The following is a 16,772-nucleotide window of genomic DNA, read 5'->3' as shown; positions in this document are numbered from 1 at the left end:
CACTAAATAATATAAAATAAATATATATTATAAATCTGTAATATACATGGAAAGGACCTAGAGGGTAAAGAGAGAAAAGGAAAATACACAATAGAGATAAAAATAATAAGTTTAAAAAAACCTAATGGGCAGTGTTGGGGTAGAGGGGTAATATAACATTATGAGACAAGGAACCCCCAAGATGCTGTTGCGTTCATTTTCCGTTGGCCTTTTACTCACCCTACATCCCCAGTCAAACTCTCTTTGCTGAAATTAAAATTTTGTTTGTAAGTGGTTATCAATTGCAGATTGCTCCAGGGTTATGGACGCAGGGACGGATCTACTTCTTTTAGTCCATCTGATGAGACCCATGTAGGTACTGTCCATGTTGCCACAGACTTTGTGAATTCATGTGTACATCTATCCCATTGACTTATTCCATTGGTGTCCTCCATCCCTGTGGCTCTTACACTCTTTATTCTGCAGGCTTCACTGAGCACTGAGGGAAAGGATGATATGATAAAGGCACGCTGTTTAGGTCAGAGTCTTCCTAGATCTCTCACTCCCAGCCTATTGTCTGACTCTGGGTCTCTATTTACGCCCATCTGCTGCAGGAGGAAGTGTCTCTGATGATGCCTGAGCAGGAGCAGAGCAGAATGTCCTTAGGAGTCATTTATTGCTACCATGTTTCTAAGAGTAGAATTTGGCTTTATCCTAAGAGTATGGGCTCTCTACTCTCAGGTTCTTGGTCACCCAAGCAGTGTTGGAGTGTTGGTCATGAGCTTCATCTTGTGGAGTGAGCCTTTTGTTTATTCATATTAGTTTTGTGCCACCATTGCCCTAGTATATTGTGCAAGCAGGATACCATTGTAAATCAAAGCATTTGTGTGGCTAAGTTGGTGTTTATTTTTATCCTTTGTTAGTTTGCAGAGTACCTTCCTGTAACAAAGATGCTAATATCAAGGTGTGAAGGCTCTCTGTAGACACCCGTTCAACGTCTCCATGATTATTGAACTCCTCCTCGGCTGAAGTCACCTTTTGGTGAGCATTTACATGGGACACAAATATCTTCACATCCTTTGCCCATTTGGAGAGATCTATCCACATACTTCTTCCCCAGATGTCTTTCTCACCAATTTTCCAATTGTGATCTTTCCAAGTCCCTGACCATCCAGCCAATCCATTGGCTACAGCCCATGAGTCAGTGAATAATCGTACATCTGGCCATTTCTTCTTACAAACAAACTGTAATACCATGTGTACTGCCCGAAGTTCTGCCCACTGTGAAGATTTCCCTTCACCTGTGTCTTTCTTCACCTGTGTGTTGTGTCCATGTTTTCTGAAGTAATGAGTCCTTGCTTTCAATTGAAGGAGGGCAACCTGTGTTCTTGACAACAGCCTTGGGATGTTAGCCTTGGGACACTTGGGCCAATGACTTAATCAGGTGTAACACAATCCAGTAATAGCAGTTTCATTTCATGACAAGAGATTACCTCTTGGGCTTCTGTCTCTCCCATTATTTGGCAATTTCATTTAGATCCCCTTCATTTGTGTATATAGTTTAGGAAGGTTTTCATACTACCCTCCAAGTGTCTTTTAGCTCTCTCTCTATATTTGCTCCCTTATACCTCTATTCCCACATCCTTTCCAATTGATCTTCCCATTTCTGCTCCTCAATCAATATGTAACTATGTAGTCTATTTCTATTTTCTAGGAAGATCTATCTATCCCACCTTAGTCTCTTACTCTATGACTTAACTCTGTGGTTCTGTAGATTGTTGCTTGTTTCACATTGACTTAACAGCTAATGTCAACTTATAGGCAAATAAATATCACATTTGTCTTTCTGGGTTTGGGTTACCTCACACAGAATGACATTTTTTTTTTTTAGTTCCACCCATTAACCTTGGAATTTCATGATTTTATTTTTTAAATGAATGAGTAATAAACTGTTGTATATTAAATGGATCACATTTTCCTTATCTATGAATCTTTTGAGTAAGGGACATTTTTCTTTTTCAATTTCTGGCTATTATGATTAGAGTAGCAATGAACATTGTTGATCAAGTTTCTCTATGGTAGGATGAAGCACCCTTTGTAAATATGTCCAAGAGTGGTGTATCTGAATCTTGAGATAGATCTATTTCCATCGTTCTGAGGAACCACTGTACTGATTTCCATAGTGGCTCTAAAAGTTTTCAGTCTCACTAGCAAAGGACATTATGGACTATCATTTGTGTTGTTGATCTGACAAGTATAAGATGAAATCTCAAAGTAGTTTAAAGTTACATTTCCTGGTGGCTAAGGATGTTAAACATCTCTTTGTTTCTTAGATATTAGAGTTTCTTGTTTTCTGAAGTCTCTGTTTAGACCAGCACCCTATATTTAAACTAGGTTTTTTGTTTGCTTTATATCAAGATTTTTTAGTTCTTTGTAATTTGGGACGTTAGCTTTTTATCAGATGTATAGTTGATAAAAATCTTTTCATATTCTGTCGGCTGCTGCTTTGTCCAAATGATGGTGTCCATCTTTGAGCGGAAGCTTTTCAGTTTCACAAAGTCCCATTTACTAACTGATGTTCTTAGTGCTTGTGCTAATGGTCTTCTGTTCAGAACACCTTTTCCTGAGTCATGAGTTCAAGACTATTCCCTACTTACTACTCATCTGCCAGGTTCAGTGTGTCTGGTTTTATGTTGAGGTCTTTTTATCCATTTGTCATTGAGTTTTGTGCAAGATGTTAAGCATGGATCTACTTGCATTCTTTTACCTGCAGCCATGCATTTTGACCAGCGCAAGTTAGTAAAAATGCTGTTCATTTTCCACTGTGTATTTCTGGCTTCTTTATAAAAAAAGTTAGGTCTCCATAGCTGTGTGGATTTATGCCTAGGTCTTCAATCCTTATCCATTAATCAATATGTCTCTTTTTTATTACTATAACTCTAGTACAACTTGAAATTGTGGATGGTGATAGCTCCAGCAGTTGTTTTATTACTCAGGTTTATCTTAGCTATCATGTTTTTTTGTGTTTCCATATAATTCTGTCAAGAGTTGTATTGAAATTTGGATGGGCATTATACTCAGTCTTGCTTTTGATAGGATGATCATTTTTACTATGTCATTCCTACTTACCTATGAGCATGGGAGATCTTTTTATCTACTGCTTTCTTCTTCAATTTCTTCTTTTCTGTAATAAAGTTTTATCATGCAAGTCTTTCACTAATTGGTTAGATTTATACCAAGATATTTTATATTATTTGAAACTATTGTGAAGATGACATTTTCCTGATTTCTTTCTGCGTCTATTGGTCAATTTTATAAAGAAGAGCTACTGATTTTTTTGCAATTAATTGTTTTATCCAGCTACTTTTCTGAAAGGTTTTTTGTTTGTTTGGTTGGTTGGTTTTTTGTTTGCTTGTTTGTTTGTTGTTTTATTTTCTCCAAGCTGTAACTTTTCCTAGTGAATTTTTATGGTGACTTATGCACACTATCATGCCATTTGCTAACAAATGCTTTTTTCCCTTATAATTTGTATCCCTTTGTCTCCTTCAGCTGTCTTATTGCTTTAGCTAGGACTACAGGTACTATACTGAAGATAAGGGGAGAGTGGACAACCTTGTTTTGTTCTCCCGCTTTAGTAGAAGTGTTTTGACTTTCTATATCAGCTGATGCTGGATTTGGGCTTGCTGCAAGTGACTTTATTATGTTGAGGTATATCCCTGGTATTCTTAATATCTCCAGGATTTTTGTCTTAAAGAGCTTCTAGATTTTGATAAACCCTGCCCCATTTTTGCATCTAATGAGATGATCTTTTGGTTTTTGTCTTTCAGTTTATTTATATGGTGAATTACATTTTTGATTTATATATGTTAAATAATCTATGTATCTCTCAGATAAATCCTACTTGTTCACAATGAATGACCTTTGTGTTGTGTTCTTGGATTTGTCCTGCAAGTATTTTTTTGAGAAATTTTGCATCTATGTTCAGTAGGGGAATTGGTCTGTAATTCTCTTTCTTGGTTGGATCTTTATGTGGGTGGAGTATCAGGGTAATTATGGCCTCTTAAAATGAATTGAGTAATATAACTTCTGCTTTTATTTTGTGGAATAATTTGAGGAGTAATGACATTATCTCTTTGCTGAAAAATCATTCCATTAAAACCATCTGACCCTGGGATTTTTTTGATAGTTAGACTTTCATTACTGCTTCTATTTCACTAAACCAGTAGTGTATAATGTGATAAACGTAGCTCTCAAGGAGTCCTTTATTACTGTCCGTACAATTCTACGTGTCACACCTTAGTTAAAAATTATGAACATTGCTAATTCTTATTTGACTCGCAAATTCTTTAGGAGAAACTCTTTTGTAAATTGATGTCACTTATACATTAATTATGTTGTGATTTAAGAATATATTTTATAATTTGTTTTTAATGTAATATTTTAATTAGAGAACTTTATATATACATAAAATATATTTTAACCACATTCTCTCATTTCTCCCCCTAAGTCTTTCAAAATTTATATTCTCTCAAATCCATGTTCTCTCTTTCTTTGGTATTTGTTTTTTGTAACCCACAAAGTCAAATTAATGCTGTCATATATCCATGGGCGTAACATGAACTATTGGAGCAAAATCCATTTAGCATGGGCCATATCATTATAGAAAACTGACTCTTCTTTCCCTAGTGGCTATCTACTCTCATATCGCCTTAGCTGGGCATGGAGGCTTGTGAACCCCTTCTTGCTCCATACAGAAGTGTTGACTGACTTGACCTTCCACAGTTCTTGTGTTCACGACCACAGCTGCAGTGAGTTCATGAGTATTATGTCCAGAAATCACTATTTCCCAATAGTGCCCTCCCCACATCTGGCTCTTAAATTCTTTCGGTTTCTTCTTCCACAATAGATTTTTATATATTCATTTCCAGAGCAGCTTATAGGAAGGAACGTGATATAGATATACTTCCCACTGGCTAAACATACCAAAGGCACCTCTTTGATCAATTCTAAGGCTACTGAGTTAGGTGAAAGAACAACTACTAATAGAAAGACATAGTAAAACACAGGATATCTGAAAGAAGAAAAGGAAGTGGAGAAGGGCATGGGAGAGTAAGGCAGAAAAGGGAGGAGGGGTGAAAGGGCTAACTAACAGGAAGGATATTTGAGAAGGACAAACAGAAACATGTTATATAAGCTTTATATATGTGTGTGTGTGTGTGTGTGTGTGTGTGTGTGTGTGTGTGTGTGTGTACAGAGAGAGTCAAATAGAGACAGGGAAAAAAGAGAGAGAGACAGACAGAGGGGGAGAGAGAGAGAGAGAGAGAGAGAGAGAGAGATTGAGAGATTAATTGTCATTATGCTATACAGGTGATTATGCTCCTCCAGATGCCATAGATTTCCCAAAACAAAAAACGAAACAAAACAAATAAACAAGCCCCCATCCAATACCAGATCTGACATATCTCTCTTCAAGTTGTTGGTGGGAGATGTTCTGTAGACTCCTCAAACAATATAGACAAGTCTTATTGTTCTTTGTTGCACATCAGAGTTTGACTAAGACTCTATTCCTGAAGATGTTGCACAATTTAGTCATAATACATATAGAAATCAAGTTATTACTGACCAAGGAGCTTCATTTCTGATGACTACCTATCATAGTGCCAGAAAGTATTATATAGCCTGTGGGTAGAGAAGAATCCTTAATAGTCTTACCCCAGCCGTAAATGCTGTGCAAAACACTCCTGGTAAGATATTCCCACTGGAGCAACAGTGGCGAGAATGCAACTGGAGAACCCAACAGCTTTCTAATTGGCTCACTCTACTGGAGGAACTGTATGCCTGTTTTGTAATTCTGACCAACATCTATGCTAGGAAGTACCTAGATGACCCTATTATTATCATTTAGTAAAATTATACTCTATCAAACTTTCCTCCAATGTATATCTCTCTACTCGTAGACTAGTGAAACTCTCATTCTTTCTCATAGAAACGTCTTTGTGCAGTGGATGGCAGTTAATCCAGAAACACAGAACTGGTGAACACATGTGTTCTTCTAGACCAATTAAGAATAAAGGAAATTTATTGCACCACTAATACTTGCTTTCCATTTCATAGAGATCTGAATTTCTCATCTATGATGTTTTTTCTCTTCCGCCTGTAACTCCTTTCAACCTTTCAGGCACAGCGTGTCTGTGACAAGGAGTTTTCTCAGTGTCTCCATGTTGAGAAAAGATTGGTTCTCTGACTTTGGGTGATAAGCTTCAGTTGTTCTAGAATGCTAGCTAGCTTGATGGTTTTACAGTTTCTCTGTAAACACTTCACTCTCTCGTTCTTGCTTGCCTGGTTCCTGATGTAAAGTCTCTTCTTCTTTTATTTCTTCCTCTTCCCTCTCCTTCAAGCAATCTCACCATTTTGTTTTGTCTAAGGATTTTCAGTGTATTTTTTTTTCTTTTTTGCATTTATATGAGCTTCCCAGGGCCCCTGTAACAAATCACCATAAACTGGGTGACTTAAAGCAACAGACAAGTATTTTCTCACAGTTATGGCAAGCAGAAGCCCCATATCAAGGAGCCAGCATGACTGCATTCTGCGCAAAGGCCTTAGGGAGGCGTTGTCCCTTTTGTCTGCCAGCTAATGGGGGCTGCTGGCAATCTGTGGTCCCTTGGCTCACATGTATGTTGCACTACTTCTGCCTCTTGGTTCATTTTCTCTTTCCCTCTGTTTCTGTCCTCAAATCAGCTCTTTTCTTATCAGGAAAAGATTTAGGGGCCACCCCGAGTCCAAGATGATCTCAGCCTGTGATCCTTAAATTAATTATTCATGCAAAGACATGTTCCAGGAGTTCAGATTTGGTTGTGTCTTTTGAGTGGCCACTATTCAATTCACAAGAGGGGTCCAGTTGGGGACATTTCTTTTGGTATTTCCCGACGATCCCAGTTACTTTCTCCTGGCCATGTTCAGTCCACTGCTGAACCCATCAAAGGCATTCTTGCTTTCTTTACTTTGCTTTCCAGGACTTTGTTTTAGTATGAAATTAAGTTTTTATCTTTCTAATTACACCACCATTTGTTCTTGTGTATTGTCTACTTGTACGATTTTTCCCTTAACACATCAGCTTATTACCCAGAATATTAATCATTTTAAGTTCTTTGAGTCAACTGAGTCCAGTTCTAATGTTTGCCTTGTAAACTCAGGCTGGTTTTGTTTTGTTTTGCTTGCTTGCTTGTTTGTTTGTTTGTTTTTGTTCTTGCCTTTTGGCATACCTTAGAGACTTTTTTCTTATTGCAAACCAGGGATGATGACCCAGTAACTACAACTGAGATATGTAGTCTTTTATTGTGAGGTTTTATGTTAATCTGGCTATAAAATAGGCTGCCTTTAATTTTTTATGTAGCCATAGGGGTCAAATGTTGCAATTTCTCTTGTTTTTTATTGTCCACAATCTCTTGGTTTCCTTGAGTATTCCTTGTCCTGAATAGTCCACATTTCATAGTTCTTCCACCTAAGAATCGTTCTTACTGGAACTCTGTTGCTATTGTGTGCAGTAAGGGAGAAATTCTATAATTTTATTATTTATCCTATAGCTTATATTCTGGTCTGTGATCTCAGATTCTTCCCCTAACTCTCTTCAGGTGAGACAAGAAAACTAGAGTCAGATAGAATTAGAGAAATGCCTACCCTCTGGGTAGTTTATACACTGGTAAAATTATACCCTGGCAAGTAAGATTTGATTTAAAAGCAGGGGACAGTCTTTACCTATGTAAATGGGATTACTCTTTTCCAAGTTCACAACTGGGTTTCCAGAGAAGGCTTTACACCTCAGCATTGTGAGAAACTGGTGGGTAAAACACAAACTCACATCCCTTCCCCACAAGATGGGCTTTCAAGTGTTACTAGAATAAAAACATTTATCATTTATCATTTCTGGAGCATGGGGGAAAAAAAAAGAATTTCTCACTGGCCAGCTGCTCTATATTTGGTCTTCAGAAAGTCATCACAATGGCCATTTAACTATTTCTACCTGCTGTGGCTTATATTTCCAGATGATTGTATCTCATGTTGGACTGCCTAGATTTTCTCCTTAGTTTGGGGTGTGTAGTTTTCTGAACAACAGCTATCTGAAGTTAGGCAGCTCTGTTACTCCTTACAGCTCAGCAGTTTTCTTGCCGTAAGGGCATCTGTGAAATCCTACTTTATGTAGATCATTTCTGCTGCCTTTTGCTGTTACATTACATATTCAGAGTCTCCTACTATTCGTGATACTGTCTTTCTCTTGCAGAAGTCCTCTCAGATGGAGTACTTCTGATGTTCTTCAACATCAGTTGCCTCACACTTCCTGTCAGAGTTGAAGCAGGAAGTACAAGATTAGGGAGAGAAATCCCAAAATGGATGCAGAGCTTCAGTATTCCTGTCTTTTTTGTTATCCTCTGCCCTTTGTTTCTTGGCTCTGGCTTTCTTTCTTTTTTTTTTTTTTCTTTTCACAATCAGTTTGACTTGTTAATTGTTCTTTTTACAATATGCTTTTATCTGTCAGATTACATACACTTCCAGAGATCTTCTGCTTTCTTGTAAAGAGTGACCTAGTAAATGATGTTGTTCGCATTCCTAACTCATTTCAACCTTCATTCAGAAAGCCTTGCCTGCTAAGACAATCGAAGGGGATCTCTCATACTTTTGTTTGTCTCAGAAAAGTTATTTGGAGACACTGAGGAATAGATCAGCAGTTAAAAGCAGTTGCTGTTCTTCCAGAGGACATGGGTTAATTTCCTAGCACCCACATGAGGTCTCAAAACTGTCTGTAACTCCAGTTCCAGGGGGTTCTAATACCCTCTTCTGGCCTCAGAATGTACTGAACACATATGATACTTAGAAGCTGATGAACAGGCATATACATAAAATAAAATCTTTGATTATCTGTATGCCATTCATTGATTGGTTTATGATGTAGACAAGAGGATCTCCAATTCTCTTGATCTAGCTGTGGTAGAGAAGCCTTAGTCTTGGGACTGGGCTCGATTTAGTGCAGAATCTGAACCCTGCCCAGCCTGCTCTGAAGTCTTAGGTGGAATAACTTCCTGAGATTCTCCCTGTAGCAACTTGTTCCAGTCCTGTACTGATATAGAACTTTTCACTGTGGAGTTTTCTTGTTCCTTTCCAAGGTCTATTGCCTCTCTAATGGATCCTGGGAAAGAAGACTTTCCCGACATATGCTCCCCCCCCCCCCGGCCCGCCCACCCCAGCTACACACGCACAAGCTGAAGAGTTTGCACCTATCTCGCAGTGAATGGAATGAGCACTGGCTTTTGTAAGGGCTGGGGAAATGGAAAACTTCGCTGCCTACAACCCGGGTCCTGAAGCTTTTAATCTGTAAGAAGCCGATTGAAATTTTACAGCCTTATCCTAATGTGCTTCCTCCCTGATCTGCTCCATTTTTAGTTTTCCTCATGAGTATCCTGTCAAAAAGTCAAATCTCATAGAAGTTTGCAAATAACATTTCTTATCCCAGTGGTATTTTATAGTTAAAGAGGCACGTTAGTTGAAGTTAATTTTTAAGCCAGTAGGTATTTCTTCTCTGAAATTGTGAAAGCAGAATCCCACAGTGTTTTAGCTGCCACTGTGCTATGGATAAGAAAGCTCTCACGGACCCTTCTCATCTTTGAAGCTTAAAGCTATACTTTAACATTTTAAAAACCTTCTTAGAAGTTTTCATAAATGCCTTAAATTTTTTTTTTGTTAATGAGTTTGTATTCAATCCCAACTTACTTTTTAAATGTGACACCAAGAGTCTGTTCTTTAAACATCAGTGTTTATAAATTTCTTAAAATTCTTCTTCTGAGGACTGAATATTGAACACTGTCATAAAAGAAGATGCAAATGTCATTGTCTTTATAGTTTTCATCCTGTCATAGAGTTTACATTCTAATATTTTTTGATAGTGAAAGTAGAAAATCCAAGGTGAAGTTCCACAGGTTAGTAATGGCTAATCTAACTGTATATAAGTTCATTGATACATATAGACCATGGGTCAGGTCAATCTTTGTGTATGATGTTTATTTTATTTGTGATTTTTTCATGTAATAAGAGTTATATAATATATAGAAATTCGGGAGACAGAGGCAGGCAGATTTCTGAGTTTGAGGCCAGCCTGGTCTACAAAGTGAGTTCCAGGACAGCCAGAGGTATACAGAGAAACCCTGTCTCAAAAAACTCAAAAACAAACAAACAAACAAAAAAAGACAAGTTTCAAATTTCAAACATTTTCCATTAAGTTTTGATTGTCTTGTTGATTATCTAAAATATATATGCATACTATGTCCATGTGATGTAGCATTCATTTTCAGCCTCTGTATATCATAACATAGGTGTTATGTCCATCTTCTTGGGCTTCCATGGCTGCTTGGGCAGCTGGCCTTTATATTCTCACAGTTCTAGAGTCAGGATGTCAGAGATCACAGCACCAGATGGCCCAGGTCTGGTTCAGGCCTCTAATTCTCCTTCCAGGAACTTGCCTTCTCTTTGTTTTTCTACAGTTTGCATAGAGATAAAGGTATTTCCATATAATCAGAGTTATCTTCTTCACCTGTTCTGAAAAGATTACTATTCACAGTTTGTCTCCTAAACCAAAAGACCTATTGAAGTCCCAACTCCAGAAAACAGCCCCTGTGTGCTAGGTTGGGGCTTGATAGAGATTTTGGGGACTCTTATGAGGTCCCCATCAAGTGTCCTTAACTTGTAGTTTTATTTATTTATTTATTTTTTGTCCTTTCTTACTTGTAGGGTTTGCCTTGAGAAAACTCTTCAAAGAAGTGTGCTGGTATAAGGAAGACATTTAACTAGGATTCCTCCACCCTCTTCCAGGCAATCAGTTCTCTGCATGCCTGTCATTCAGAGTCAATCAAGTCTTGAGATAAAAGACACCAGACTCTAGATGCCTTCGGACACAAACAGGCTTTCTAGTAAAGCTGGGTCCCTGTGTTTCAGCTACTTGCGCAGCATGTGACACCGTTGCTGCGAAATTGGAAGCTATTGTAATGTACAAGAAACAAAGCAGCAAGAGCTGTTTACACAATACTCTCCATTAGATTTGTATCGCATGTTTTCAAAACTGTTCTGGGTGTTCTGCAGCCTCAGCAGTGTGTTGATTTCTAGGCCGCTTTCTCATAAATTAAATAAAATAAATTAAATAAATTAATAAATTAAAACAGAAGGATTCGTGACAACAAGCTGTTCTTTTAGAAGCTTTATGATACAAAGGTGCTTTTGAAGAATAGATAGACTGTTGGGTGCCTCTTATAAACTTGAGAAAGTAAAGTTGTGGATAAAGGGTACTGTTATAATGCTTTCCTGAATGCAGTCTGAGAATTACTTGAGCTTAAGTCAAAGATAATTAACAACATTTTCTTGCTCTGGAATATAAGCGTATCATGTTTAGTCTGAAGTGAGTTTGGAACTTTGTTCATGATTTGGCATGTGTGGCAATTTATACAGGAAACAGAGACACGGCAGGATGTGTCATTTACAGCTTACTCTCAACACCTTTTCTGTTTAATGAGCTGAAAGCAACCAGGACATTTTGGTGTCCCTGTATCATTTTATGCACTTGCATAGGTAAAAAGAGTTGTATTTTAATTTTACTTTTAACATATTTATGCATGCCAAAAATGTAATTACCATATTTGACATATTAATAATGGGACATAAGAGAATACAAGTTTGAAATTCTAGTATTTGAAAACAAGCTATTTTATCAAATATTCATTTTAAAAAGTACATTTCAGTAAAGTGGACACACATGTAAATTTTATTTGGAAAAAAAAAGTAATTTTAAAGATTTTTCCAAATCTGTATCTTCTCTCTGCACATGGCAACACATACTTACAAATGCGGCACCATTGCAGAGCTAGTAGCATGGGTTCTGGTGGTTTACCTGTGAGTATAGGGTACATCTTCTTAAACAAAGTTATAGTAAACAATTCCTAGTTTAACAAAATAGCCAGACCATAGGAGAATTTCTTCAAAGTCCCTGACTTCTCTGTATTGTATTTTTACTTTTGTTTTCTACTAATGACCTGATTTATGAACACACATTGCACTTAGCAGTTATGTCTTTTTGCTTAATGTGATGCTGTTTGTATCCCAGCTGAGGTGTTCTTGTAACAGATCCACCTTCACATCTTGTCTGATATTTTTATCACTATTATTTAGCTTGCTCCAGTATTTTCTGTAATGGAGTTGGAGGGATTTGATTAGATTCAGGTTAAGTATTTTGGCAGTGATACTTCATGAACAATGTTTCTCTCATTTTGTGTAGCATCACTTGGCAAATGCTAGGATGTCTCACATTAAGGAAAGCTAAGCAGTCACGGAATTAAGAATGTGTAGTCTCCATTTTTTGGGAGAGTTTGTGGATAGTTTTACTTTGGACCCAAGCTTGTTCTTTCCTGGTGATACTTTTATTGGTGACTCTAGCATGCTTTAATAATTCTTGCCTAAGAAACAAACCAACTTCTAGTCCTGAATGGGATCAAAATCAAGTCATATGCCCTTTTATCAGCAGACTGTCTTGTGATTAATTACAAGTTCATTTGACCCCTACTTATTTTCTTAACCTCATGTCTTATACACTGGAAAGATGCAAAGTACAACTTGCCCACTTAAAACCCTTGATTTATCTATTCTCATGCTTTTCAATTTCTTTTTAGGTTACACACATACACATACATACACACATATAAGAGAGAGTATTGTTTGTAAGTTAGTGTGTGAGGTCAACCTAAATTTATTTTGGACCCATTATTATGTCTGCAGATATTAACCCAGGAGTCACATTAGAGGAGAAGGGGAAGAAAGAAAAGAGAAGGAGGAGAAGAAGGAAGAGAAGGAGGAGGAGGAGGAGGAAGAAAAAGAAGAAGAAGAAGAAGAAGAAGAAGAAGAAGAAGAAGAAGAAGAAGAAGAAGAGGAAGAGGAAGAAGAAGAGGAAGAAGAGGAGGAGGAGGAAGAAAACCACCTATATCACTCCTATTAAAAGAGAGTTCTAGATTGGCAACATGTTCTTACTGACAGAATTTGTCCATCTCTTGATGCTTTTTGCTTGGTATGGATATTCCTGTAGTGGAGAGTTAAGTTTCTAGATTCAAGGAGCCCATTTATGAAATGATTATGATAGAAACATCTGATTGGGCAAGAAGCATAAGTATAAAAAGTTTTTAAGTGCCTCTCAGGCTTCCGTCTTGCAAGCTAGAGCTAAGTCATCTTGAAATGATTACTTCTTTTAATAAAAGTCATGACTATAAAAATGGTATTTCTTTTATTTTCATAAATTGAATCTAAATTATTTACACAAATGAGTTTTGATTTCTCTACTGTTTTGAACCTCTACAATGTTGAAACATTTTCATTTTTTGAAGATGAACTTTATTTCTGAAAAAACAATTGGAATTTGTGAACTAAGCTTGGTGACTAAGAACTGTGAAATAAACAAAATAATAACCAATTTGGTAACAACAAAATATTTTTGCTGAAAGTACACAAAATACTGCAGTGGATAAGGGACCAATTATTGTGTCATAACTCTCAACTATTTACAAATATCAAATGCTCATGGTTTATATAGTTTATTGGTTTAATATTTATTTAGTAATCATATAACACAAGCACTATATCTTCATTACAACTGTTGGAAAATGAAGAAGCCTTGCTATACCTTGCAGTTGGGAAGGAATAGGTCTCCCTGGGTTGCCTCTACTATCTTTTCCCATTCATGGGATCTTTGTCTCTCTAATTTGTTTTTCCTTGCTCACAAACATCCTGTGTTGTCATGATCCATGGCTCATGCCCAAGGTGTATCTGTCAGAAGATTATATAAGGGCATCCTCAGCTCATTAATTTAACATTTCCCATGGTCTTTCTTCTGTCAATCAGGACAGCAGTCTTATTTTTCTTCTTTACATAGTAGTTATTAACTCATTAGTTATAGATTTATTAAGTTATCTGTTAAACACAAGGCAATCTACTAAAGTATGAAATTATAAAGATGATGGTGAGATATATCTTAACCTAAAGCACAGGCTAATTAGCAAGGCTTCCAAGTACTAAGCAATAATAATAATAATTTAATATTATGCTTGTAATAAAGTACAAGCATATTCTATCACTTAGGGAACTCCATGGCTGACAAATATCCAATCAACTCTTGTTTGCCAGTACTGTTTAGTCTCACATAAAATAAATATGATGTTATTTGGCTTTCTCAATTACTCTTCACCTTATGTTTCATCACCAGGGTAGGGTCTCTCACTTGAACCTAGAACTCACTGATTGAGTTAGTCAATGTAGCCCACTTGCTCCCAGGATCCCCTGCCTTCCGCCCCCCCCCCTGCACTAGCATTACAGGTGGGCTGCCATGCATGCCTGATATTTCTATAGGTCCTGAAGATCCACACTCCGGTCCTCACACTCACGTGTGTGGCAAGTACATTACCCATTTCCAATTCTTTATTTTTATTGTTTGTTTAAAATAGTTTTCTTTAAGGGACCGGCCACTGGCCATGCTCCAGTGAGTATATGGGCAGCACAAAGTAGACTTAGTATTTCTTTTGTTTTTGTTCATTGTTTTTCGTTTCTTCTTTGTGTGTGTGGTGAGGAGGAGGGGGAGGGAGGGTTCATAAGGATGGAGGGATGAACCTGGGAAGAATGGGGAGCACTGTAATCGGGGTACATTATGTGAAACTCCCAAATTACCAAATAAAAAGTATGAAAAACATTAGGCATATTGCAGTGTTGGACTACCTCAGCTACCAATCATCCTTTCACAGTCAAGAGAAAGATCGTTTTCATTTTTCTTTTTTGGTAACATTGTGACAACTAAGGATACTACTTTCCATGTGAGAATACAGGTACTCTTTAAGGATATGACAAAACATTCAAAAGTGAATAGAAATCTGATCTGAAAATGCAAAGAAACTACCCTTGAACTGTTGCTTTATTTAGGGATATGATTCGAGTTAGAAGTCCTAAGCGAACTTTCTGCTTCTTTGCTTAGTTTTTGTTTGCTTTTCTTGTTTTGTTTTCTATTAGATTGCATTTTGATATTTTTAACTTGTGCTTTGAGTAGATTCCATGAGATTAGAAGATACATACACTTTTCCCTTACTCTTTGGTAAACTGTCAAGCATACTATTAGAACCTTAGACATATTATTAGTCCTTAAAACATCTTTGGAAATGTGGGTTCATTTTTTTCATTGTGGCCCTTGAACACAGGCTCTCAACTTTCTTTGGTATATTTTAAATGTACAAAGAATCTAGTAATAACTATCTGTTGCAAACCTCCCTGATTTCTGGACGTTTAAAAATTACTGAAGAAGCTGGGCAGTGGTGGTACATGCCTTTAATCCCAGCATTTGGGAGGTAGAGGCAGGCAGATTTCTGATTTCGAGGCCAGCTTGGTCTATAGCGTGAGCTCCAGGACAGCCAGGGTTACACAGAGAAACCCTGTCTCGAAGAAACAAAAACCAACCAACCAACCAACAAAAATTACTGAAGAGAAGCAACCCTGAGTCCACACTGGGAGTAGCTGCCTCTTTGCCGTTGCCTGTTTGTTTTGGTGTCTGTGTCTTTCTACTCCCTAGTTTGTCTCTACTCCAGAACTAAATCTCCTAGATGCTGACAGCCCAAGACTCCCTTGGCATTTCCCGAGGCAGGCTACTTACCTACCAAAGGCTACTAAGCCCCTTCACCCTACTTCCCTACCCAGTCACAGTCACAGCTGCATAGCCAGAGCCTCAGCTGCATCCTGGACCAAGACAAGCTCCAGTGCCTGCCCAGGTGTCTTCTTCCCGTGGTTTTCCTCTCTTCTTCTTCCCAGGCCTCATTCCCCCAGGGTCTCCTGCTCCCTTCCTGCTACTGCTAAGGTTGCCTTCTTGCCCCTAGTTCTTAGGGCAAATTGATCAAATCTTGATTCATCACAAGACTGAATGAATGGAAACATTCCTAGGATAGGAGACTTGTGATAGGAATCAGTTGCACTCTGGGACTGTGAGCATCCCGGTCAGGCAGCTGAAGAGAGCAAACATTGTGTCTGTCTGTGGGTCTGCTCTGCGGTACCCACTGTCTGCTTTGTGTCCACCTAGCAGTCCCAGAGGATCCGGAATTCCCTGCCTCCACCACCCACTCCACTGTGGCTGCAGCTGCAGTTCATGTGGTCTTCAGGACACGGAAGTACATGCTCCACTCGGGACCACTGCCGACCATGTGCAACCTACCTGGCCACCCATCCTTCCTAAACTTTCTATCCTAGACTTTGATTACCAAACTGTCCTTTGAGGGGTGGGGCTTTCCGGAAGTGCGGTTGTGATACAGAGGCCAGTTTTGAAATAAAGACTAAGGATGGTTCTTGAAGAGTGGGCCTCATCTGTGAGGGGTTGCTTGGAGGGTAGCTTGGAGAAGCACTCACAGACGCTGATGGCTTTGTCCTACATTTCCCTGTAGATCCAGATGTCAGAGTGAAGGCCATGCACCTGGGAGCCACATTCCCTGTTGATTATGTGTTCTTCCAGAAGCCCTCTGCCATCATGAGTTAGAAGCCAACTCAGGATGAGGAGACCACCAGCCACCTCAACTGGAATTCAGGATGGTTGCCTGCCCTGACCTTTTTGAAATCTCCCGAGGTAACCCCTCCTTTGGTACACAAAGCAGCAGACAGACAGGGGTGGCAGAACATCTGGGGGGCATTGCATCCCATCCCTTCTAATTCCTCTCTCCTCTTTCACCTTTGGACTTGAGAAGGAGCATGTA

The 16,772-nt window shown here is 38.3% G+C and overlaps 1 long non-coding RNA gene and 1 pseudogene across 1 annotated transcript in view; both read left to right on the top strand.

Moving 5' to 3' along the window:
• The window catches only part of Gm10732 (predicted gene 10732), a 55,334-nt gene extending 44,150 nt beyond the window's left edge, over nucleotides 1-11,184 (top strand). Inside the window, exons 5-7 of the long non-coding RNA NR_131153.1 lie at nucleotides 903-1,020; nucleotides 9,138-9,345; nucleotides 10,756-11,184. This is a non-coding gene — a long non-coding RNA (predicted gene 10732). The remainder of the gene's footprint in view (nucleotides 1-902; nucleotides 1,021-9,137; nucleotides 9,346-10,755) is intronic.
• Nucleotides 15,676-16,555, top strand: Gm18361 (predicted gene, 18361; annotated as a pseudogene).

Source organism: Mus musculus, chromosome 13 (genome assembly GCF_000001635.26).
Source record: "Mus musculus strain C57BL/6J chromosome 13, GRCm38.p6 C57BL/6J".
In the NCBI taxonomy this organism is placed as follows: Eukaryota; Metazoa; Chordata; class Mammalia; order Rodentia; family Muridae; genus Mus; species Mus musculus.
This window is presented reverse-complemented; position numbering and strand designations above follow the sequence as displayed.